Below are 26332 nucleotides of genomic sequence, written 5' to 3'. Positions count from 1 at the left end.
ATCCAAGTGGAAAAGGAAGTGGGACATAGAGTACCCATCCTTTTCAAAAGAGTCCACCACAGGTCAGAAGAACAAGTCTTAGGAGAATGGGCACAGCTGATGCTTCCCTCTCTGAAGCATGGCTCAAGTTTGGAGAGGAATTTCAAGACATCTGAAATATTGAATTATTGAAATATTGAATTATCTCCAAGACCAAAGAAACAACCACATCTAGTAATTGAGCTCACAAGTATACCATGGAGATCCAGTGAAAATGATCAATCAGATGAAGATAGGACACTGTTTAAAATACAGAGAAACAATGGGATTGGCACTATTGGCAGGAACAATTTGTGTACAGAAAGAAGATAGGGCCAAGGGAGATGAACTGCAGTTGATTGACTAGAAAATGGACAGTGACAGAGAAGAAACCAGTAAAGGCAGTGAATGTGAAGATGGAGAGGGTGCCATGGAAATTTCAGATGGTGCTTCTAGTGCAAGTAGTTATTCTTTGGCAAGTGATAGTAGGAAACCTGAGCTTCCTAAGGCAGGACCTGACTTTATTGCCTAGCTGGACTAAAAGTGAAGATCCTCCTGCCTCACATTCCAGAGTTCTAGGATTACAGTCATGCATTACCACATTCCTGTTTGAAACATTTAACTTCCATGTTAGATTATTTCTTTTTCACCTGTGGCCTTTATAAGCCTGACTTCGACATTTTTGGACCTTGGCGTGAACATTTGTCTGGATTATGAGGAAACAATAATTATTCCAACAGTTTTCCATATTGAAACACCCACTCCTTGGGTACTTGTCAACTCACTGTGTTCATCTGGCCTGTGTGGAGATTGTCCATTCTGCTCTGGTCCTTAAGAGGTCTGCAAGATTCTCAGCTGTGTACTAGAAGAACACAGAGATGGAGAGTTTTAGATAGCAATGAGAAAAAAGAAATTTACTTCACTGAAACTCTATTATTTGCCTTATTTTTGCCTGTCATATTTACCTTGCTCACAGTTTACATTCTTTTATGGTATAATGAAGTAATAACATTTATTTTCCTCAGCATTTAAGTTTAATTCTTTGTTTTCATTGAGACAAACTTCTAAGAAAGAACAACTAATCTCATGTTCATTTCCACAAATGGATGTTTTTATTTTCATATTCCCTTGTAAGACAATAATTCTTGGTGTGGCAAGTCAGGAAATAGAAATAGATTAAAATTTTAAACATGATACATTTATTTGTGATGTCAGTAAGCTTTGGAATTTTAGTCACTAAAATGTGTGTGACTACTACGTTTACTCTTGCCCACTCTGGTGAGAGCATCCTTAATTACTAAGTTATTAACAAGTGAATGGATTGCCAGACAAACTTTGAGAGTTGTTGTTTTCTTGGCAGACCATTAAACATTTCTTTAGAGGAAAAAATACCACACTATTTCTGCTCTTCATTGAGTCTACTATACTTCAGTTAATTCATCTGTAACTATTAGCATACAACTGAATGTATTTGCTTTTGGGTTTATTGGAACATTCTAGCAGCCACAAATAAGGGAAACCATGCAGCTTGTGTTCTCTGGGTCTGGATTACTTCCCATAATATAATTCTTTCCCAGTCTTTCCACATTATTACAAATGGTAGTCTATCATGCTCTCTGATGGATGAGTGGGATTTCTCTCTGTTTGTGTGTGTGTGTGTGTGTGTGTGTGTTCATACATACATTTATATATATGTATATATGTACATATACACACATATATATGTATATATATTTATATCTATATATACATATATGTATATAAAATGTGGTATACATGTATGTAACCTCATACATACATACATATATATATATGTATGTAACCTCATATATACATACATACATATATATATATGTGTGTAACCTCATACATGTATACCACATTTTATTGATCCATTCACCATTTTAGGGTTTTCTGGGTACTGGAAAGTGAGAGACAGGAGCCTTATCCCTCTGTTTGTGGGAAGACATGAACTCTTGTAGCAACAGTCCTGAGCCTTGGTACCCTTTTTTATGGCCTGAAGTGGTAAAAGCTGATCGACAATTTGTTCACTTTTGCAATTCCTGGGGCCTGAACTCAATGCCTGTGCACTGTCCCTAAGCATTTTTTTGCTTAAAGCTAGCATACTAACACTTGAGCCACTGCAACACTTCCAGCTTTTTCTGGATATGTGGTTACTGAAGAATCAAACTCAGGGCTTCATGCATGCTAGGCAAGCACTCTACCACTAGGCCACCTTCCCAACCCAAGGTTTTATTTTTTTAAAAACTAACATGTAAAAGAAACAACTACATGAACAACTGTATTACAGGAAGCAAGCTCCATGACTAGAACCATGACTTCCCTGGCCAGAAACCTGGGAGACCAGGCCTTTGCCACAAGTCTCCTGTGAGGTCAGCTTCCAACCACTGAGCATCATTTCATTGGCCTGAAAGGAAGGAGAGTGTTGAGATGTGAAACATGATGCAAGCAGACAGAGGGAGCCTCATCCCCCAATGTCAACAATGAGGATGGTTACTCTCAAACCCCAGATCCTGTGGCACATGTGCTAGTAGACACTAATTATGAATTGTGTAGAGTCATGATCCAATGGGCAGATGGGTTGAGCTATTATGAGAAAGACATAACCTCATTCAGAATCATATGGACTCCAAAAATGTGAACTAGAAAAGGTCTACTTTGTGTTTGAGGTTATTGTTTTAACTTCCTTTATCTGCACTCTATCCTCTAAAGCCAGCTCCCATGTGTGAACTCTTCATATGCAAGAAAATGAGCCATAAATAAGGCCAAGTAATTGTTAATCTTATGGAAGTGAGCCAGGCATAGAATGGCTGTCTGGGGTTTCTTTTCCTCTCTGAGTTACAAAAAGTGACTTGTTCCTGAGACAGAGCCCATGTTCTAATGGCTAAGCTATTACTGCTGGATATCACATTTCACCATGTGGATATAACTATAAGAGACAAAGCAGCCAGGACTTTGATGTTCCCAAAATTATTGCCATGCTGAGTGAGTCTGACACATGACTTCGAATGACTGCATGAAGGAAGTGAACATTCTTTTGTTTTTACATGTAATAGTGCATAAATCGATACATGCTTATTCACTTTACACTGACTTTAATTTTGTCCCAGGTTTTCATTTTGGTTTCAGAGGAAAGTGTCTGGATTTACCATTCCAACAACAGGCTCCCAGATGCACATGCAGGGTGAGGAGGGGAGAATGGGTCGAAATGATGACTTCCTTCTGTGTTTCCCTGGCAGTGCTGAAAACCAGACCCAGAGCTTCTGGGCTCCAGGTAAACAAGCAGTGGGTAGAGTCTCCCTTCTCAAGAGATGAAATCTTCATGAAAATTGCCCACAGGACACTACAGTTTCCACTGCTTTTTTACTTCCACGCAGTGCACATAGCACACGAGCTAATGCTGGAGGGCACAGGTATGGCTGACTCACCACCCTTCAAGAGAGGCAAGAAGGATGAACACAGTGGCAGGGGACCTGTTCCTCAGCAGAAAGCCTTGCAAGGTTCTGAACATCACCCTAAGTGAGGCTGGCATTTGAGCACAGTCTTGGACAGGTCATAAGCATCTGAAGAGTGTGGAATGTTCTGCTAATCCACAGGTTGACTAAGCAGCCTCTCCTGGGGGGAAAAGGATCTACTATAAGTAAACATTTATCAGAAATCTCACTAAACCTTGTTCTTTATATTAAGTCAGTTCTTCAAGGCAGACAAGTGAGAGTGGATAAAGGAGAAGGGCCCTAGGACCACTGAATTTTCCCATCTTAGAGCATCATTTTCTTTCTCAACATATAGTAGGGAAGCCACAGCCTAGTCCTGCTAGCCAATAGAAGTATATTCTCAATGGTATATGCCAACATGTTCAGGTCCAGATAACTCAGTGATAGTGGTTCCACTCTGTTCTCTCAGTAACTTCTCTTTTTTGAGATAGGGTCTAATCTAAGTAAGACTTTGGGCTAAGCTACCTTTGTATGCAGATCATAGGCATGTACCACCATGCCTAGTCTCATTACTTCTTTTTTTTTTCTGCCCTTTGAAAGTCAGCCAATAGCTCTAACATCGTTCTCTTCCATTACATTCTATTCATGCCCTTATCTGGTTCTCTCCATCTGGTCTAACTGGAGCCATCTGTCTCTAGCCAGCACACTGTCATGGTGGTCCATCTTCCCAGCTAGCTCCATACACATCTGTTTGTTACTAGGGAGTCTTTCCTGACTTGTGCTTTTCACTTTTCCAAATGACTGGATGTGCAAGACAATAAAAGGAGTTCCTGAATTTTGCCAAGAGTGTGAATGACATGACTGATTCAAGGCTGTTAACCATTTTCTTTTCTTTTCTTTTCTTTCTTTTTTTTTTGGTCCGGTTGTAGGGCCTGAACTCTGGGCCTGGGCGCTGTCCCTCAGCTCTTCAGCTCAAGGCTAGTGCTCTACCATTTGAGCCACAGCGCCACTTTCGGCTTTTTTTCTTTTTGCTTATGTGGTGCTGGGGAATTGAACCCAGGGCCTCATGCATGCAAGGCAAGCACTCTACCACTGAACCACCTTCCCAGCCCCCTGTTAACCATTTTCCACTTAAACACACAATCAGTGGGCCAGGATTGGTGGCTCATACCTGTGATCTTAGCTAATAGGTAGGCTTAAATCTGGAGGATGGTGGCTCTAAGACCAGCCTAAGCAGAAAAGTCTTGAGATCCCACCTTCAAAATAATCGCAAAAGAAGGGCTGGAAGTATGGCTTACGGTGAGCATACAATATGAGCAAGAGCTGTCATAGTATAGGTCACCTTGTGCTGCTTGTAGCACAGGTCCTTTAGTCCCAGGTCTGTACTAATAACATCTCTTCAATTCCAACTTTGTGTATGTGTGTGTACGTGTACAACTTCACGTACTCATGCACTTGTTGTGTACACTGATAATATTAAGTTGCACGTGCTTATGTTGCAGAGACTTCAAACCAATTTTTATCTTTCCAAACACAATGAGCCATCAAGAATTCTACCACTGTCAACATTCATTACAAAGATTCCACTTCCAAAATGCCATTTGGTTAGATGGTGTTTACCTATCCATATTTACTTAGTCTTTCCTCTAGTTGACCCTCATCCTCCCATACCATTGCACCTCCACACATTCCCCCAGATTATTGTTTACAATGATCTTAACATTTTCCTGGAAATAAGGATTCTTTAGTGGTAGAATTAGCATTTAATTGCTAGCAAGTCACCTTCTTCAGTAATAACTCACAATGAGCTTAAAGATCTACCCTTAATCAGGTAGGGATAGGTGGACACAGCATAGTAAAATGGAGAAAAAAGCATTTGAATGCCAGGTGGACCGCTATGGGACCTGATGCGATACCATCATGTGCTAAACATGGACATCCCAGGTGAGGGCAGAATACTCTCTTGTACGTGTAGGACTCCTGGATATCAGGAAAGTAGAAGGCTGAGACCTGAGTCCAACCCTTACTCTTCTCAAATTGCTGGCAAAGTTTCAGAAAATCTCAGTAATCTGCCCAAGGAAGGTATGCTAGACGACAGGTGAAGAAAGACAGGAGCCTAAAACATGGCATGCAATTTCTGAGAAGACACCTTCATACTTACTAAGAACTTATGAGCTTATAGAAATTGATTTGTTGTGGTCAGATAGTGTGGGTATGCAAGCCAAGGAGGGGACTGGCCACTTCCTTACAGTATCATCCTATAGTGACAAGAAGAGGAAAATAACCCCAAATGGGACTGCACTGGTCATCTACTTGATGTCAAAGTATTGGGGCTGAACAGTACTGAGTGTTAACCTGGACTGCTGGTCAGAGAGCTGGAAAAGTAGGGAGTAGGATGTGAATTGAATGATAAATAGAGGAATGGGTTGATGGAAAGAATTGTCAACTGCAACATCACATTCAGATCTACCAGAGATCTCTCATAAAGGGCCAGTACAGTCAACCATATGAACCCATTAGCACTGGTCATTCTTGTTTGCTAGCAATCACTTTCTGACTTATCAGACATATACACACACCAAATGGCCATGGTTTGGTGGACACAGAGGGCTAGAATATAAATGTCAGTAAATGCCTGGCATGTTAGCAGAGAGTATCAAAGTTTAGCCACCCTGCATTGTTCATTCCCAAGATTCTCAGCCTGTTAGGTCCTTGTGGCAAACTCAGTGCTCCAATGGGAAGAGATGCTGCCTCCAGGCCTCCCTTTCTTATCCTCCAGGTCTCAGAAGTCCCCAAAAGGCTGGTCTGGAGGTGTGGGGGAATAATGCAGGCAAAGCCCAAGTGTTGGAGACTCCAATTCATAGCAATGATAGGGTGCTGCAGAGCTCTGGATTGTGTTGTGCCTCCAAGGGAAGGAGGCACTGTTGGCACATGAGTGCATCAGGGCTTCCTGATCCTCCCTGCCCAACAGCAGCTGTTCTGGATTGAGCAGCACACTGGGATGGGGTATGAGGCACCCTGGGGACAAGTACCCACCAGTAGAGGGATGGATAGGGCAGGTAAATCTACAGAGAACAGTGCCAGTACTGGGCAGCTGTGCTCTTTTATCAACTTCTCCACATTTCAGTTTTCAAAAACAACTTAGACTTTAGAGTAAGTTTCAACCTATGGAAAATTTACACAAGTGTGTTTCCCTCACTGCCCTAGCTCTCCCTTGATTCACATGTCATAAAACATGTTAATCAAAGTCAGAACATTTCCACTGAAGCCATATTAGTCATTAAACACAAACCCCGTACCAACCTCAACATTGCCTCCTTCTGCCCTTCTCTCACTCAGGAGTCCATCTGGTCCTGCAGATCGTTGCTCTCCTCCCCTTTGAGGGGCCAAAGTTCCAACTAAACCTCCATCCTTGGCCATCGTGAGGGGTTCTGCTCAGCATTTGCTGTCTTGGTAGGCATAGATTGAGGGATGTCGATGGACTGTTCCTCTTTGGCAGGAGCCTACAGAGCAACAGATGCTGCAGCAATCTCAGTGAATCACACTGGGGCACCGAGGTCACCATGCTTAACCTTGTTCATGGTACTTGTGTTAGAACTCAGAGTATTGTACTTGCTAGGTAAGTGAGCTATATGCCTATTTTGTGCTGGTCATTTTTTAGTTATGGTCTTGCTTCCTATCCAGGTACATGCCTGGGCCTGGACTCACCTATTTTAAGCTTCCTGTTGTAGTGAAGTTGATATTAATTGATAGCTTAAGAGGAGATGTCACCCAGTTTTTGGCTTGGGCTGGCCCTGAATAATGATCATCCAAATCTCAGCATCTTAAATAGTTAGGATTACACATGTGACTCCCAGCTCCAATGTGCCTTCCTTCTCAACCCTACCAACTCAGCAGTGACTGACAGCTTCCTCTCCTCAGTTACTCTTACCCTCTGGAATTTCAGAGAGGAGACACACATTTTCTTCTTCATTGTACTCTAATTGCTCCCAAGATTGCCTGAAATTGTACTATCTCCCCTCATTGTAGGCTCCCCAAGGAAGTAATACCCTTGGATACTGGATATTTCTACATGAGGAAGTAAACTTAGCTGTGAACCCCAAAGGGAGATCCTGTTACTTCAGCTGTGGGCTGTCAGTTCCTTCCGCAACTCCCTCAGCTACAGTCATTTTCCATGACACAATGGTCTTCCTGAACTCCCCACACTGATGGGTACAAAGACAGCATCATGCCAATTGGCCAGGTCAAACTATGGGACACTCAGTGGTGGAGCTGGAGGAGTTGCACTTGTCCCCTATCCAATCTGACATCCAGTCCCTCTCTTCAACAGAATTCAATCTTTGTGGATTCTCCTCTCTGCCAACACTCTCAGTCTGTCTCTAGAACTAAGGAACAAGGTATATGTAATTGAGAAAACACAAACACAATCTCTCATCATGAATGGACCAATTTAAATAGTGAAAAAATGAGCCACAAAATTATACTGAACCCCTCCCCCTGCTTCTTTTATTTGTGCAAGTTTGCTCCCTAATTGCTTTTGTGTGTTTGTTGGGGAAGGTGTGTGGGTACGGGTGCAGGGGATATTGTGTATAATAGGACTTGAACTCAGGGCCTTTGGCTCTTAACCTAGCTCTTTTTTGTTCAAAGCTGGCACTCTACCATTCCAGCCACTGATCCCTAGTGGCTTTTTCCAGGCTAATTGCAATAAGAATCTCTTGGGTTTCTCTGCCTACAATGGCTTCAAACTGCAATTCTGGTATCAGCCTCCCAAAAGGCTAGTGTGTGAGCCACTAGTGCATGGCCTCCCACTGCCACTTTAAAAGGGCAGATTTTAAAGTGAAGTAAAAGAAAATTCTTGATTGAAAACTGGGTATCAGTGTGATTTAGGTAAATCTGGAGGCTCCTCATGGGAGGAAAGGCCTTCTCCTGGGAAGTATTACAGCACTACATGAACCAAGTGGGTTTGATGAAATGTCCCCAGAGAACACACAAGATACCCTGAGTGAAACAACACCCAAAGCACAGGTTCTTAGGACATTGTCTAAAATAAGTTTTTAACCAAGATGCTCACAGATGTGCCTCCCATATCCATGGGAAAGATATCAGTAGAGCAGCCATCTGGATTCTGTCCTATGGGGGTACAAGGTGTTTGGAACCAAGCCTTTTCCTTAGTCCAAACCACATCACAAAGAGGCCATGTGGATGCTCCTAGTCCAATGGCTGGGCCTTTTACTGCTACAAAATTAGGCTTCTTAAACTGGATGAAAGTATTTACTAAGTTTCTAAAGTTAAAAAAGTACACAGGGAAAAGTAAAAACATTGCATATGTGAGCAGATGACAAAAATCAATTCTAGATTGGAAGTTGCCAAGCAGAAACTATGCAAATCATAAAAATTAAGATTTCTTAAAAAGCCTCCTCCCAGAAAAGGTAGACTGTGGATCTACCTGCTGCAGGTTGTAAAGGCTTACCTACAGCCTGGATATTACACAGGTGTCGCTGCTACCACCAGTTGTAGGTGACATAGCCAGAAGGGCTTTCATATTTACAGTGGCTCTTGGCCACTCTGACTATTGCATATAGCATTTCCAACTTTCTCTCATTGAAGACCCAAGGATCATACTGACTTTAGGGAGTTCTTGTATCCAAGAAAAGGGAAAATTCAGAGTGAACTTGGCACTAAGATTGTCTGGTACTGACTGAAGGGTTATTGACTAAGGGATATAACCTGCCCCTGCAAGAAGACTTTACACATTGAATTGGAAACACGTATTTTCTTAGGTCTTATAAACTGGACTAAATTAACTTATGGACATGGAGATAAGCTAATTTAAGACATAAGGTTGGAAATAAAGATCAGCAAGCATCTCAATGCCTGTATCCCATTATGTGTTGTTGGATGCTATTGCCACAGGAAATTGGAGAGCAAAGCAGACATGGGAGAGGGAGGCCTTTGCAGGGGACAAGAACTTGCCATAAAACACAACCAATGCTTTGCTGGAGTTTGTTTTATAGGCTTTGTAGTTCCAGGGAGGTTGATGCTATACTATATAGGGAATCTGCTTCTTCCTCCCCACCATACAGCTGATTCTGTTTTCAGAGGTAGTCTCTTGTTCTGATTTCACAGAGTAGATCAAAGCATAAACTTATACCTACATACATATAAAGTGATTTTTTATAGGTAGTTTGAGCCTGACCATTGAAGAATAACTAAAACTTTTCATATACAGAGTTCTAAGCCAGAGCTTGACTGACAACAGCTATTGAGGCACTTCCTACTAGTTCCTCATCCTCTGAATACTATCAAGATGGAATATAGTGCTGCATCTCCCCTCCCCCTCCCTTCCCCCCCCCACCCATGTGCAAGTCCTGCAGTTGAATTCAGGGTCTTCTGCTTAGTTGGCTGGCACTTGAATACTTGAATCACACTTTCAGTACTGTTTGTACTAATCATTGGAGGCTCAATTTTAACAGACTTTTCTAATTGATCTGGTCTTAACACAAATCCTCTGGATGTATCTCAGATTTTTGAGTAGCTAGAATTACAGATGTGAGTCACTGCTTCCAGCTAGATTATATTGTAAGGAGGGAGGTTGGGAGGTTTGTAAGGAACACAGGAGAACAGGGCTTGCAGATGCAGATTCCAGCAATTGGTGTGAGGTGTAGTCCATTAAGTGAGGCCAACCTCATCTCAGCCTTGCCAATTGCCCCCAAGGTAAGTAATGTTTTGCATTATGCAAGAATTGATCCTTTAAAAGAATAAGCCACACTAATATCTAAGGTTTCTAAATGAGATGGCCCAAGGCATTATTTGAAAGCTCACAATGGAGTTTAACGATAAAGCTGTGGTACATGAAAACATAAGAATAAAAAAACTGTCCATGATTCCATGCTTCTCCCATGATATATTTGTACATACATAAAAAATTCTCATCTCAAGCCCAAAGAAACACAGGTCCCATGGTTTCCCTTATTTGCAATGACTAGTATATGTCTGAGACAAGCAGAAATGTTCAGAGGAGTTGATGTTAGGTGAAATGAATCCCAAGATAAGGACTCATATTTTTTCTTTCTTGCTATTGTTTTAAACATATTTATAAGATGATTGCTTTGTGTTTTTTTATGTCCCTCCTCCTCAGTATAATCCCTGTTTTCACTGTATTTGATGTTGCTATAATTTGTGGAGGGGAAGGGAAAAAAACAAATTGTTTAAACAGGGATACAGGTGAACCCATTGCAACAATGAGATGTACAAGATGTTATGTCGAAAAATGAATTTTACAACTCTGGCGTGGTATGGGGAGGGAGATGGGAAGGGATGGTAAGGGAAACAAAGGTGGAGGGAACAATGCTTGATAAGAAATGTACTCATTTGGGCTGGGAAGGCGGCTCAGTGGTACAGAGCTTGCCTTGCATGCATGAGGCCCTGGGTTTGATTCCTCAGCACCACAGAAGCAGAAATAAAAAGCTGGAAGTGGTGCTGTGGCTCAAGTGGTTGAGCGCTAGCCTTGAGGTGAAATGCTGAGGGACAGCGACCAGGCCCAGAGTTCAGGCCCACGACCGGACTCCCCACCCCCCCAAAAAGAAATGTACTCATTACCTTGCTCGTGTAATTGTAACCCCTCTGTACTACATTTTCAAGATTAAAAAAAATTCTGGTTTCAAAGTCTTTGAGGAAAATCAATACCAGGATTTCAATAGGATTGATACATTGTTTTATAACTGGAATTTCAATTTTTGCCTGGAATGATAATAATGTCAAATGAAATTATGTCTCTATTTCAGAGGTCCATGCTAAATTCATCAGCAGCCCTGCTCAGAGGAAGGGTGCAATGATGATGTGTAAACTCATTTGTAAACATGAGTTGAACAGAAACTCAGTTTGTTAAAACACAGCCACCCACCAAATCTTTGTAGAAATAACCTGTCAGGAGAGACCTCTCCAGTCCACAAAGCTGTACGATCATGTACTAGCAGTGTGGCTAGTGGTAGGAGATCATGATGGACCTAAAGAGGAAATGTGTACAGTTTTGTTAAGTATACATACGGTTGTGTTTGCTAGCCATGGGGCTTGAACATAGGGCCTGTGCACTGTCTCTGAGCCTCTTTGTGCTCAAGGCTAGTGTTCTACCAACTAAATCCCAACACCACTTCCAGCTTTTTCTTAGTAGTTTATTGGAGATAAGAGTCTCATGGACTTTCTTGTCTCAGCTGGCTTCAAACTACAATCCTCAGATTTCAGCACCCTGAGTAGCTAGGATTACAGGCATGAACCAGCAGGCTCCTGGTTTTTATACTTATCTTTTAAAACTTAATATTAAAGCCCATAAACATTAATAGGTGTACAATGCAGCATACTCAATTTGTATTTGTTCCCACTGGATTATCTGTGAACTGAGTTAAAGGCTGTCTTAGATATGGAAGGGAAGGAAAGATTTTCCACAAAGTTAGTTTTTGAAGACATTATTATTCAATAGAATTCCTTCTGAGAAGACACTTGACAAGATCAGATGTTAGGTCACACCCTCATGGAAGGGTGTAGGAATTGTCTGGGGAAACCAGGCAACAAAATTTGAATTAGGAGGTAGTGTGCTTCCTTCCTCAGCTTACTCAACTTTATTATCTGAAGAAGAAAGGAATGAGTAGGAAGAGGTCAAGTTCTAGGGCCAGTTTACGGGTTTGTTTTGTTCTCTCTCCAAATCCTGTAATATAGGAGTGCTGAGTAATAGCCTCTTCCTTTGGAAAGTCTGCACATTATCTCACTCTATCATGAGAGGAGACCTCACTTCTGTGGAGATAAGCTTGCTCTTGGGTCCTTCAGACACATAGTATGCAGACATCAAAAGTCCAATGCTATAAAGGGAACCCAAAATACTCAGTTTTATCAATGATGTAAGGGCCATTTCATGACAATGAATCTGCAAACTGGGTATCATCAATTCCAATAGTGGAAATAGCAGCCCTGGACAGTGGATGATGGGATGATGTAAGATGTTAATTGATCTCCATTCTGACTTCCCTTTCCTTCCATTCTGAATATTTGCCACAATGAAGATCTTTGCCTCAAAAAGTTTAAGGAATTTGAGTCATGATACCACAGAAACAAGCAAAAATACAATACATAGAAAGATTGTTTTGTGTAATGTCCCTCATAGGCATATAAAGTTAATTTAAATAAACTGAGTAAGAGAAAGGTTAAGTGAAACTGCTTTAAATAAGTAGTTTTTTCTGATTCTCCCATATTCCATTAAGCAAAATTATTGCTGATAAAAATACATTTACTCAAAGCAGCAGCAATGCAGGTTTAACAGAAGCACAATGTTTCAGTTTCCTATAATATCAGCTGAGCCTTCTGTGGAATCCAGGAGAAGGACATGGCATTGGGAGGCTGGGAGAAGTAATAGGAGTGAGGATCTGATGAAAACAAGCATCTAAAATCACCTAAAAGTGCAAGAGATGAGGTTTCTACTTAAATATCTGTATCTATCTTTTCTCTTTCTCTAATCCCAGTACTACAAGCCTCAGCCACTGTCAAGGGCAGAGACTGGACACCTGAGGAGGGAGAAGACTGGAGAGCAGCAAGATTGGTAAGAAAAGCTCTAAGATGCATAAGAGAGGACTCAGGAGGTCTCACAGAAGATGTACAAAGTCACCACTGAAGACAATGGTATGTGTGTGTGTTTGTGTGTATGTGTGTGCGTGTGTGTGTGTGTGTGTGTGTGTGTGTGTGTGTGTGTAAAAAGTGAGGCTTAAAGACATGCAACATATCCTGAACTATGATTTAACAATGAGCAGTGTCTACACTTTGATATGAGGTTCTGATAGTCTAGAGCAGAATTATGTCCACTGATGAAGGTTTATAATTTCAAGTCAAGTAAGAAGGCAATGCCTTCTAGCACCACATCTGAGAACTCAGAATAATAATGGGATTATAATATTTCAAACCATAGGTATGTTATTTTGGGGAATAACAGAGATGGGGGGGACTGAGATCCAAGGCTAGTCTAGGCAAAGTTTTAGCAAGCAGACCTTATCTCAACAAATTATTCTGGCTAGGTGGTTCATTCCTGAAATCCCAGCTCTGTGGGAGGTGTATGTGAGGGAAGAGCAAAGCCCAAAAATTACTTAAAATACTTAAAGCAAGAAGGGGGCAGGAGGTGTGGTAGAATGCATGCCTAGCATGTATGAGGCTTTGAGTCCAATCAAACCATAGTACTATTAAAACAACCCAACAGATGTAAGATGTGTTCATTAGCTGATTCAGCTTTTTTCCTCTCTACTAGAAATATTTAGAATTCGGGGAAGCATAGGAGAAGTGTACAGCACAAGTACCATGCAGCTGTACATTATCTATACAGCACTCTTATCCAACATGCCGAGCACTTGCTGGGTTTCAGTTGTTGGCCTCTGATAAGCAGTCATTAATGTCAGACTCATAGAAAGAGCAGATGAGTTAATTGAGTCAACTGACTTAAATGACTGACATTGAAGCCTATGCAGGGCTGTGATCTTCAGTTCTAGTACTTGGAAAACTAACCCCAACCCCGATGCAAACACATTGGCTCTGCAAACCTGATTGCATCTGCCATCTTGGTGCCTTTTCTCTTTCTATCATCTGTGAGATGGTCTATGAAGTAAATTAAGTCCAGGCCACAATAGAAGATGCTGCCGTGTGCACTGAGATAGACCTGCTGTCATTGGCAGTGGCTGTTTTCAGGGCACTCAGGACTTCTTTTATCACCGGGAAGTCACCATAAGTTCCAATGATAAGGACCACTTTGGGTACAGACTACTATAAGCATTTTAAAGACCCCTCTGTATGGTATTTTCACAATAATAATCATAATAATAAAAAGAAAGCCTTTGTTTCTCTGAAGGTTACAAGAAATGGGTATTTCTGCAGTTTGAACAGCAGGTGGCACTTTTAACTACTTTACAAGTGAGTCCAGTCTGTTGTTTTTGTTATTATTGTTGCTGATTTAGCTTAGGATAGAAACCTAAGTGATATGGTGAGAGGGCAAAAAATCATTTAAAATGATCTTGGAAACATTAAAAAACCTCACTAGTGAAGAGATTGAAGTCTGAAAATGTACCAAAAATCAAGCCCTGAACTGCTTGTTCTGTATGAGTGTAGCTAGCACACAGACCTTCTGTAGGTAGCTTTCCTTGTCTGGAACAACCTACTCAAGCTGTGTACAAAGGAAAAGAAACAACACTAGAACTTAAAATTTGGAAATGCCCAGTGCAAGTTGAGATGTATGCATTTCCAGAGCCTTCCTAGCACTAGGGGCTTTTGAACAACAATCTCTTCAACAACAATCTCCTTGGCCTTTGCAAGCTGCCTTTTCAGGTATTAGTCAATATGCATGCATAGAAAGCCCCCTTGCTGTGTGCTCTGCCACAACACTAAGACCATCAGTGTTGTAGGATGATAGGGAAACTTCTCCCAGGACAGAATGCAGCCATTGTTATGTTTAGCAAATAATTAACCTGTCAAACTGGGCACCAGTGGCCCTTGACTGTAAACCTAGCTACTCAGGAGGCAGAGATCTGAGTATGCCAGTAAAAAACCAGCTTGGGCAGGAAAGGCCTTGAGACACTTATCTCCAAGAAACCACCAGAAAACTGGAAGTGGCACTGTGGCTCAAGTGATAGAAAGCTAGACTTGAGTTGAAGAACAGAGAGACAGCCCCTAGGCCTAGATTTCAAGTCCCATGACCAACAAAATAAAAAAAAGAAAGAAAGAAAGAAAGAAAGAAAGAAAGAAAGAAAGAAAGAAAGAAAGAAAGAAAGAAAGAAAGAAAGAAAGAAAGAAAGAAAGAAAGAAAGGAAGGAAGAAAGGAAGAAAGAAAGGAAGGAAGGAAGGAAGGAAGGAAGGAAGGAAGGAAGGAAGGAAGAAAGAAAGAAAGAAAGAAAGAAAGAAAGAAAGAAAGAAAGAAAGAAAGAAAGAAAGAAAGAAAGAAAGAAAGAAAGAACCTGTCATGATGAGAGATATGGCAAAGCTCAAGCCTTTGCATATAAAGACATACTAACCTGGGAGATGGCTCAAAAACAGAGGCACTGTTACCTTCTCCTGGTAAGAACCAAAGCTCCCACTGGAGCCCATACCATTAGAATAGAGCAGATCCCCAGCACATGCCTACAGCCCCAAGTCAGTGTGGCCAGAGTGATTAGCAGCCAAGCTTCCAAGTCCCCTTTGATTCCTGCCTCCTGGGCACATTGTGGGCCAGCTCAGAAGGAGGTTTCAGAAGAGCATAAAGAGCCATGAAGCAAAGCAGTCGTGTAGAAATGCAAAGCACATGACTCTCACCTCTGGGATTCCAGAGTTATTCTCAGATTATTTTGTGGATAAGAAGATGTGAGTGAATCATCTTGCTTCCTGAAAAATATCTCTGTATAGGTAGGTACTCTTTGCCTCACACTGAAAGGCAACCACTTGTCCAAAGGATGGTCTCATCTGTGGCCAATAAATTTCCTTTTCCCGGCCATCACCCCTTTAACAGACATTTGTATGTTGGCTGATAGCACATCCATGAATGGAGATGTACCTGCAAAGGGTTTGAAACCATAGTGGTCCATGATGTCCTATCACCATTTCTCTCCCACTGTCATCTCAGAATTAGACCAGAAGCTGGTTGCAATCACCGCACATATCAACACAAGACTGTCAATACCAGAACCTTGTCAAAGTCTACTTCAAAGATACCTTTCAGTTTCAATCTATGTCTGACAGAGTATCTACCCCATACTTTTTTGGTCTTGGATATGTGCACCTATAAACTGGGAGACTTTTAGAGAATAAGATTAGAGAGAACGGGTCTCCTGGACAGGATCTGCTATAGGTACGACAAGTTGGAAGGAAAAGGGAAACAGCATAAGGAAATATCATTAACATGGCCAAAGTGGTCAAAAGACATCTCTCCAATGCAAGAATGTCTTTCTGACAAACCTGTTCTTGTTGGGCCATGGCCTGGTATGGTAGTGCCACTTTACACTCTGGTCCCATTAAAGTAACATACATGTCATGGCTTCTTCCTTCCATGGCCTAGGCTGACTACCAGAGGTTCATTCCCTGTTTCTACCTCTGCTTTCTAAAAGGTACACATATCAAGGGGCTCTCTTCTTTCCCCCTACAAATATTCTACCAATGTCCCCTCATTTCACAATTCTTCATTGCCAATCTGGGTGCTGCTTTTCTATGAGTTCTAATGTATCCTCTCCTGAGCCTAACATTTGTTGCCTTTCCTCCTTTTGGTGCTGGGGACTGAACTGAGAGTCATGTGCATGCCAGGGATGTACTCTACCACTGAGCTGCATCTTCACCTCTGAATTTTGTTTATCATACTTGTCAAGAACTCTATTAAGTATTTGATACAATTACTAAGGTACATGAGAATAAGGGAGATGCTGCACTTAGCAATTGGACAAAAAATCACCTATCTATAGGAATCACCTCCACATTAGCTTGTGTGGCAATGAATGCAGAGCTCTGGCTAGGAGAAAACAAAAGTCATGCCTGAGAAATACATGTTGGTCTACTGGTAAAATTATCAACAGGAGTTTTCTAAGGAGTGAGGGATTAGTCATTAATTATGAACCAAGAACTACTTCTTCAAAAGTGTAAAGAAATAAGCCAAAGCCACCAGAAAAGACTCATGAAAAGACTCATAAATGAGTACTTAAGAGAAAACAAAAATGTTCTTAGTCAAACACTGGTAGAAAGGATGGGTGGTGCCTCCATCACAGCTTGGCCTCAATCCTTAACCCACTGAGGAATGAGAGTGCCTTGGCCAGGCCTGCCTTCAGTTCTGACCCAGCAGCCTTAGAAGATTTGAGGTCATCCAACCTGGTCAGTTCTAGGACTAGAGACCCAGGAGTGTCAACACTTCCTCCCTAGAACTCCCACAATGGAAGCTATTTGCACTTTGATCTCCCTGGGGCAAGGACACAAAACAACCTGCTTCTAGTCACAGATCACTCTCTGGGACAGTTTACTTTCTAATGAGTGAGATCAGCTTGGCTTAAAGATCTCTATCCCACCCCTCCCCACCCTACCCCAACCTCAGGCCTGGTAGAGGAAAACTTACGGAACTTACCATCTCCCAACTTTACTAGCAACAAGGGACTTGCACCTCACCCAGAAGTACCTTTTCCTTAGAGCTTTCTATAAGTTGCAGTATTCCCATAGCCCTGTTTCTGAAGAAAAAGGTACTCTTACAGGTTATTGGTGGCCATGGAGGAATGCTTGGCACAGACAACCTGCCTGGAGCCTCACTGAAAGAAGAGTGAAAGATTCTGGCAAAAAGAACCAGTGACTGATTTGGCCTCCAGTGAAAACAGAAGTGTTTACCCTCTTCCTGGCTATTGTAGATTCTAAGCAATTGAGATTTCTGTTTCACTCATGTAAAGTAAACATACCCAACAGGCTAGATCCATCCATCCCTTATATCCTTACAACACCCTGTGGGCCTCAGACAGCTTTGACTGCTGGAAAAATGAACATGAGAATGGGTAATTGGGACAGGCCATGTTTCCCCTCCTCTCCTTGACTTGGAAGTACTGTGTCAAGCAGTTCTTTATACACTATGGGACTGGTCAGCTTCTCAGCCTCTCACTCCCTCAAACAGCTAGAGTCACTTCTGTACTTAAAGCTGGCAGACAACTTGAGAAACTTCCCTGGCAACCAGGAACTTGCACTCATCCTGTGAGCACTGCTTCATTGCCAATTGAACTCTAAACACAGGGATCAGTGTTCCTGATACTGTTTCTGGGGAATGTGACTGAAATCCCTCTGATGGGACATGAGACAAGAACCTGTGGTTGTCTGAAGGAGAAGTAGCATCTGGATCTAGTTTTCTTTTTCTTCAAACTGCTTTTTTGCTACTTGCATGCTTTCGAGATATTGAAAACTATAAAACTGGGCCAGGGGGAAAAACAACAACATTGGCACTTGTCATCCTCTTCTTCAAAATAGCAGAAAAACCATGAATTTAATACTCCTCTTCAGTACCAGTCCTATATTGCTAAGATTAAATCCTTCTGGCCAAATTTATATTTCAAATACACTGAAAGAATAAAAAGGATTCTAAAGAAGAAAAAGGGCTCAGGGTATAAAATGTATACTTCTTTATTTATACAAATAGGGTTTTAAAACAATCATTTAAAAGAAATCTGCATTTTTACATTCACCATCAGTGAGTTCCTGACAGAGAAGGCTGAGCATGATGATACATAGCAAGGTCCCACTGCAGGACAACAGTAGCTCAGGAAAGCACCATTTATTTGAGAAGCAGTAGGCATGCTCTGGCATTCCTGTTGCACTGCTAGCAATGGGAAGTCTTAAACCTCTTCTTCCACAAGACTTCTTCAAATTCCCCCTGTTCATCAGCAGTGGCATCTTTGCATTGCTGGTACTTGGACACCGGGTCGTTGATGTTGCTCTCAACCTCAGTGAACTCCATCTCATCCATGCCCTTGCCTGTATACCAGTGCAAGAATGCCTTGTGCATTGAACTGTTCTGAAGTGTGCTTGAAGGGTTCCTGGATGGCCGTGTTGTTGCCAATGAATGTGGCCAACATCGTGAGGCTATGTGGGGGGATGTCACACACAAGTGTCTTCACGTTGTTGGGGATCCATTCTGCAAAGTAGCTGCTGTATTTGTTCTGCAAGTTGAGCATCTGCTCATCCACCTCCTTCATGGACATGCGGCCTCGGAAGATGGCAGCCGCTATCAGGTAGCAGCCATGGTGGGGATCACAGGTGATCATCGTGTTCTTGGTGTCAAACGTCTGCTGGGTGAGCTTGGGCAGTGAAAGAGCATTGTACTGCTGGCTGGCACGGCTAGTCAGGGGTGCAAGGCCAGGCATGAAGAAGTGCAGGCAGGGGAAGGACACCGTGTTCTCGGCCAGCTTGCGCAGGTCTGCATTCAGCTGGGCAGGGAAGCACAGGCAGGTGGTGACCTTGCTCATGGTAGCCAACACCAGGTGGTTCAGGTCTCCATAGGTGGGCATGAGCAGCTTCAGGGTGCAAAAGCAGATGTCATACAGGGCCTCGTTGTCAATGCAGAATGTTTCATCTGCATTTTCCACCAACTGGTGGACAGACAAGATGGTGTTGTAGGGTTAGGTGAGGATGATAGGGTTAGGTGGATAAAGGCTCAGCCCAGCACTGGGAACTAGTGTCTGGATGTTAGGGAGGAGGGGTGCCTGTTAGCCATCTCCTATGGACTATGATGACATATCAAATATGAAGTTGTCTGGTCTGAAACTCTGGCCAAATGGTTCCGATCTCACTGAGTCTAAGGTGCCAGTGTCCAACATCTTGGGCAAGGGCATGACACTGAAGGTGTTCATGATGCTGTCTGGGAACTCCTCTCGGATCTTATTGAGAATCAGGGTGCCCATGCCTGACCTGGTGCCACCTCCCAGGGAGTAGGGCATCTAGAAACCCTGGAGACAGCCACACCTTTCTGCTCACCACTTCCAACACTGACTCCACCAGCTCAACTCCCTCTGTGTAGTGGCCCTTGGCCCAGTTATTGCCTGCCCTGTTCTGGCCTATCAGACACAAAGACACATACTCCAGGAATAATGACTGTGCTATATACATTGTGCAGACTATAGGCTCCTCTGAGCAACTTTGGCTATTATTTTAGATACACTTTGGTGAAATAAAGGAAATGTTTTCTTTTATTGGGTCCAGTCATGGGCCTGAACTCTGGGCCTGGGTGCTGTCCCTCAGCTCTTCAGCTCAAGGCTAGTGCTCTACCACTTAAGCCACAGCACCACTTCTGGCTTTTTTTTCCTGCTTATATGGTGCTGAGGAATCGAACCCAGGGCCTCATGCATGCAAGGCAAGCACTGTACTGCTGAGCCACCTTCCTAGCCCTCAGGAAATGTTTTCAATGTGTCTGGGACCCTACAAATCACCCAGGTTCTAAAGAAAGTAAAGACAATGTGGAGGAAGATACATTTTAACCCAAACCACGTGCGTACTTCTAAAAATGAGCAGAGCCTGGGGATGGGAAGGGGTCTCAGTGGTACAGTGCTTGCCTCACATGCACAATGCCGTGGGATCGATTCCTCAACACCACATAAACAGAAAAAGCCAGAAGAGATGCTGTGGTTCAAGCGGTAGAGTGCTTGCCTTGAGCTGAAGAGCTGAGTTACAGTGCTCAGGCCCAGAGTTCAAGCCCCACGACCAACCAAAAAAAAAAATGAACAGAGCCTGCCTCAATACTGGAAAAGTACTTACTTTCACAGGAGGAACAGGAGAACAGAATGGTAAGAGGGAAGCTAAGCTGCAGGCACGTGTCTGCACCTTGCTCATACATAGCTGTGCTTTGATTTCTGGTGTCCTGAAGTGGTTCCCTGTTATTGCCAGGTATTTGAAATGGCCAGCAGCGCTGAAACCTTGTTGGAGGCATTCCCTGCTCACTGTTCATTCCCTTCAGAGGCTGTTTGCAGACTGGCATTTATCTGTGCTGATTGAGTGGCCAGGGACATGACTCCCATGGACTGAAATAGGTAGGTTAGGTGAGGATGATATCTAGATGGATAAAGGCTCAGCTCAGCTCTGGGAACTGGAGTGCCTGGATGTTAGGAAGGAGGAGTGCCTGTTAGCCATCTTCCATGGACCATGCTGACCTACTAAATATGAAGTGTCTGGTCTGAAACTCTATGGTTCCAATCTTACTGAGTCTAAGGTGCCAGGCTCTACGTCCACCATGATGGCCCGAGGAACATATTTGTTGCCTGTGGGAACAAGAGTTGACTTAGGCCTATACTTGACAAGGAACTTAGGGGCAGAGCTTATGATTCTAAGTGGCTCTCAGCATTCATTACAGAAATTACAGCATTTCAGACATGGAAACAGAAAAGATATCTTGAGAATGAATCACCATGCAAGAGGCTTCAGCAACTTTAAGGACGTTTGCAGTTGTCTATTTCCATGCATTTCATTCCTTTGCTTTGGGCATGGTGGCTGAAATCTCAGCTACTCAGGAGGCAAAGATGAGCATCAGGCTTTGAGTCTAATGGGGCAAAAGAAAGATGACAACACCTTTTCTTGTTGTTGTTGTTCATGGTGGGGCTTGAACTCTGAGCCTGGGCACTGTCCCTCAGCTCTTCAGCTCAAGGCTAGCACTCTATCACTTGAGCCACAGTCCCACTTTCAGTTTTCTGAGTTGTTTATTGTAGATAAGGGTCTCAGGGGCTTTCCTGCCCAGGCTGAATTTGAACCATGATTCTCATTTCTCAGCCTCCTGAGTAGCTAGGATTACTGGTGTGAGTCATCATTGCCTAACAGCAAGAACCTTTCTCTTTTTTTGTTAATTTTATTTTTATTGTAAAGGTGCTGTATAGAGGAGTTATAGTTACATGAGTAAGGAAAAGAGAACATTTATTGTTGAACATTGTTACCCACTCCTTTGTTGTTCTCCCTTTCCTTCCCCAATTAAAAGTAGCTAGGTGCACAGCACCATTGGCTCATGCCTATAATCATAGCAACTGTGGATTTGGAGATCAGAGGATCGCTGTTCAAAGCCAGCCTCAGCAGGAAAGTCTGTGAGACTCTTATCTCCAATAAACTAATAGAAAACCAGAAATGGCACTGTGGCTTAAGTGGTATGGCTGCTTGTCTTGAACAGAAGAGTTGGGGCACAGTGCATAGGCCCAGAGTTTAAGCGCCACTGCCGAAAAAAAAAAAACAAACAAAACAAAAGAGCCAGGTGTGGCTCTTTTGTAGAGGAATTCAAGTATAATGCTTTCCTAGGGAAATACATAAAATACATATTTCTTGTGTTATAATGTTTCAATAATTGTTATCAAATAGCACATTTCCCTGTATGCAAATACTCAGAGCAACCTTGGGCGATTACTTGCAATTTGCCATTTAACCTGATTTTTCAAAAGGGATATCAGTTAAAATGATATAAACATGAGTTTGAGATTGCCCCCTTCCTAAACAATCACATGAAGAAAACTGGCCATCCAGCCTGATATGCAGGGGTTCCGGGAAGATGGCGGAGGAGAAGCTGGAATCTGAACAAGCTCTCGAATAGAAAGCAGTTTTAGAGTTCCAGTGAACAGTCCTAAGCCAGAGAATCACACCAAGTGTGCCATCACAGGACAGAGAGTTAGACAAGAGAGGGGAAACCAAGGAGACACATCTGAGCCAGCCAGCAGCTGCCGCTGCGGCGGCAGAGTCGCGACGGCGACCACCGCCGTGGGGCCATACCTGAGACACAGAGAGTCCAGGATGAAGGAGCCAGACGCAGCCGACAAGCGGATTCTACTCAACACCAACAAGAACCGACAAGGAGCGGACATCTTCATCCTGCTGTTTGCAGACCAGAGACGACCCAGGATCCAAGACTCGGCGTGAGTACAAGCCCGACGTCCTCACCCCTTCTCAGGGAGCAGAGGAGGGAAGGCCACCCCTCCCCCCCCAGCACCGGTGATCTCCATCTTGGATACCGACAAAGTTCGGAGGAGCTGCTAGCTCCAGCTCAGGCCTTGGAATAAAACGAGTCATTTAGCAGGTCACAAGAACTTAACGGCGAAGTGACCTGCCAGACTCAGCTCCATCCAGGGAAAAGTCACCCAGCTCAGGCGCCAGCCATTGGAGTGGCTCGCCACACTGGGTAACCAGAGCCAGAGGCTGCCCCTCCCTCTAGCAGCCACCACAATCAATTGAAAAACAGAAACCCTGAGAATGGCTCCAGGCTGGGCGCTGTGAGCTTTATCACAAAATAGCCCCAGGGAAAAGCTACTGTTTGTTGAAAGGCCTCAACTCTACTCAGAACCTAGCCTCATCACCACATCCCCCTCTTTTGTGATTCTCAAAGCAGATCACCCTCCCAGAAAACTAACCTGGGAGGGGGATCTCAAAATCTTGGGTAAAGCAGAGCATTTTTCTGCCTCTTCCAACAAACCAGCCTGATATGCAGGATCTAATAAAGACACAACATAAAATACTGTTCATAGGAGTGACACAATCCCACACAACAACTCTCAACCAAGGAACCACAAGATTAAAGTCTTATATCTTACTTAAGCAATATCAACACAAAATACCAAGGTGAGGACATCCCCAAATGTAGATCCATAAAACTCAAATACATTAAATAGCTCTGTCCTTTTGTTTGCACTTTTTCATTGGTTTATTACACAGGAAAACCAATTATCTACGATTCTGTTTGTATACAATAATGTAGAACGGAAACTCTTTATATAAAATTAAATGAATTTCACATTGACAGTTACAAAAACTGAAAATCTACTCTGTAGACTTCAGTAAGGTTGTTTGTATTAGGAAAGACAATATGAATCATTTAAAAGCAGTGTTTACACATTATTATTGGGTTTTTCTACATCACAACAATGTTTTTTACTTTAAAAACCTTAAAAAGAATTTATTGTTGGCTAAGTATTCATATTCAAAATGCTGAAGTCCAGAAGTGTTATAGATTTCAGGGTGAGACACTTTATGCTTTGTGATTTGGACTATTCACATATATATTAGTGACTGAACATCCCTCTTTGAAATTTTAAAATTTTCAATTTCAAAAAAATTTTTTTTAGAAATTTAATCTGTATTTTAAAGAGGGCAATGCAACTGGGCTCTGGTTGCTGAAGGGTGAAATTCTAGCTACTCAAAAGTCTGAGATCTTAGGATCGCAGATTGAAGCCAGCTGGGGCAGGAAATTCTGGGAGACTCTTATCTCCAAGAAACTACCTGAAATAGTTGGTGCCATGCCACCTCCTATGGAGTCTGCATGAGATCGTGTTAGACAAAGAGCTTTAAGGAAGCATGCCTGCAGGAAGAGGGTGTTGGTTCAAGGCATCCCATACACTTGGCTGCACCTTTATAGCCTCTACTACCTTTATTCTTACTATATTCTTCTTGGCTGTACATTCGTTGCTTTTATTCTCGTTTTGGCTATTTTTCTATTGATCCGTGAACAGAGCATGTTGTTTCTTTCCAGTCCAATGGAGATGACTTCTCTAAATAATAAAGACTAGGACCAAAGATTAAATGTGGCCTTGCCCCAATCAATCTATCATCTGATGTGACGCTGCCTCCAAAAACTCCTACAACTTCACAAGCGGTTTTGCAGCTCATGCATAGTAAACATAAAAACTTAAAATTTCCAAATATGTTACAACAAGCAGAATTAATGAATTAAACTAAGCTAGAAGGAGTTATCCCAGAAGCCTAGAGAGTTCTGAAAAAAGGAACCCCTGATAATAAAAAGAAAAGAAAGATTGAAGAGATGAAGGACAATGCCTATGCCCAGAGTTGAAACCCCATGACAAGAAAAAAAAATCCAGGTGTGGCTAGTCAGCAAGTACAGGTAGGGGGAATTCAGTAAAAGGCTTTCCTGAGGAATTCACAAGTGTATACTCAAAAATTAAAACAAAATATATGGTGGAGTGGCTCAGGTGGATACAGCACTTGACTTACAAGATGGAGGCCCCAAATTCGAACTACAATACCACCCTAAGAAAGGCAGGAACTCCTTCCTTGTCATTAGTATTCCTAGGGACCTATTCTGCCATGGTATTGGAAGCCAGTTAGGAGACACTCACTAGCTGCCTCAATTCTCTGCAGCTGTAAGCTGCTGTCTACATAGTAGTTTCCCGTGCAGTCAATGTTGTGCTCATTGCTTAGCATTTCCCCAAACTGAGATGGAAATATAAGTGTATTATGGCCTAGAATGTTAACTGTCCAAACAATGGATTTTAAAATAACTATGAGAAACCCAAGTCCTGTTGACACAACTATTTTTGTAAAAAAATTAGATTTTTTAAATTAAAAAAGCACAAAAATTGATAGCATTTTAGTTTTGTTAATCTCTTTGCTATCTTGCTGAATAGAAGACATCTGGGTTCTCCTATGAGTATTCTATCTTATGGGATACCATATTCTGTTTGGATTCTATGACCAGAACCTGGTCTTATATGAACATTAAGTTGCCAAAGCAGTAACTTGAAGACTCAGCTAGAAGGGTCTCCAGAACCCCAAGGGTCCTCAGAGCATACACTGATTTAGACAACCACTGATTTAGAAAACACCCAACTTAAGGGAACTGAGTTAGGGCATGAAAACTCAGAGAAATTTGCATTAAGGTGGACGAACTGTTCTCAATTATCTGATACTCATCAGTTGACAAAAAGGGAATCCTCTGTATCTGTCAGCTCAAAGACACTGCACTCCTTTCATTCAAATCAGACCAAAAATGCATTAGTCTATTCCCAGGAAACTAAGTACAATGACTTGAGTCTCAGGTAAGACAAAGACATGCAAGCCTTGCTTAAAAAACCACACCCACCTGGGCCACACAAATTAGGGAAATTGGGGAAACTATCTGGGGGACTTGATTTCCAGGAGGTTAGGGACTACTATGGAGCCCCATCTACCTCAGCCTAGACATGACCACCACCACCTGCACCCTCCAACCCCATCCTCTTCCTCCTCATCCCCCTAAATTTGAGACTAGGATCCTAGGCCAGTGTCATGCTCCCCTTTGCGCCAATCTGGTTGCCACAGTGGCTTGCCTGTATGTACATGATCTCCCTCACAGTGTAGGGCTGCAGAGCAGTTGGATGCGTGTCCTCAGCAGTGGTGTACACAGAGGCAAACAGGTAGGGCTGGGGAGCAGGAATCTGACACAGCCAACTCAGATCCCCATTTAAACCTCTGGTTGTTACAGGGGCAGAGGAGATGGGGTGGACTTGATAGGCAGAGCCAGTAGGTGCTCCAGCTCATTCTCCCTACTGCTGGGTAATCAGAGATAGCTACCTGTTATCACTTAGCCCTGGCATCCAGCTGTCAGCCTCAAGTCAATTAGCACAGCT

The 26332-nt window shown here is 42.6% G+C and overlaps 2 pseudogenes; both read right to left on the bottom strand.

Moving 5' to 3' along the window:
- Positions 1–668: 668 nt before the first annotated feature.
- Positions 669–16012, bottom strand: LOC138835239 (chromodomain Y-like protein; annotated as a pseudogene).
- A 2783-nt stretch (positions 16013–18795) lies between these two features.
- LOC138835238 (tubulin beta-2 chain-like) lies at positions 18796–26125 on the bottom strand (annotated as a pseudogene).
- Between the last annotated feature and the right edge of the window lie 207 nt (positions 26126–26332).

Source organism: Dipodomys merriami, unplaced genomic scaffold, assembly GCF_024711535.1.
Source record: "Dipodomys merriami isolate MVZ:Mamm:240054 unplaced genomic scaffold, mDipMer1.0.p SCAF_2321, whole genome shotgun sequence".
In the NCBI taxonomy this organism is placed as follows: domain Eukaryota; kingdom Metazoa; phylum Chordata; class Mammalia; order Rodentia; family Heteromyidae; genus Dipodomys; species Dipodomys merriami.
This window is presented reverse-complemented; position numbering and strand designations above follow the sequence as displayed.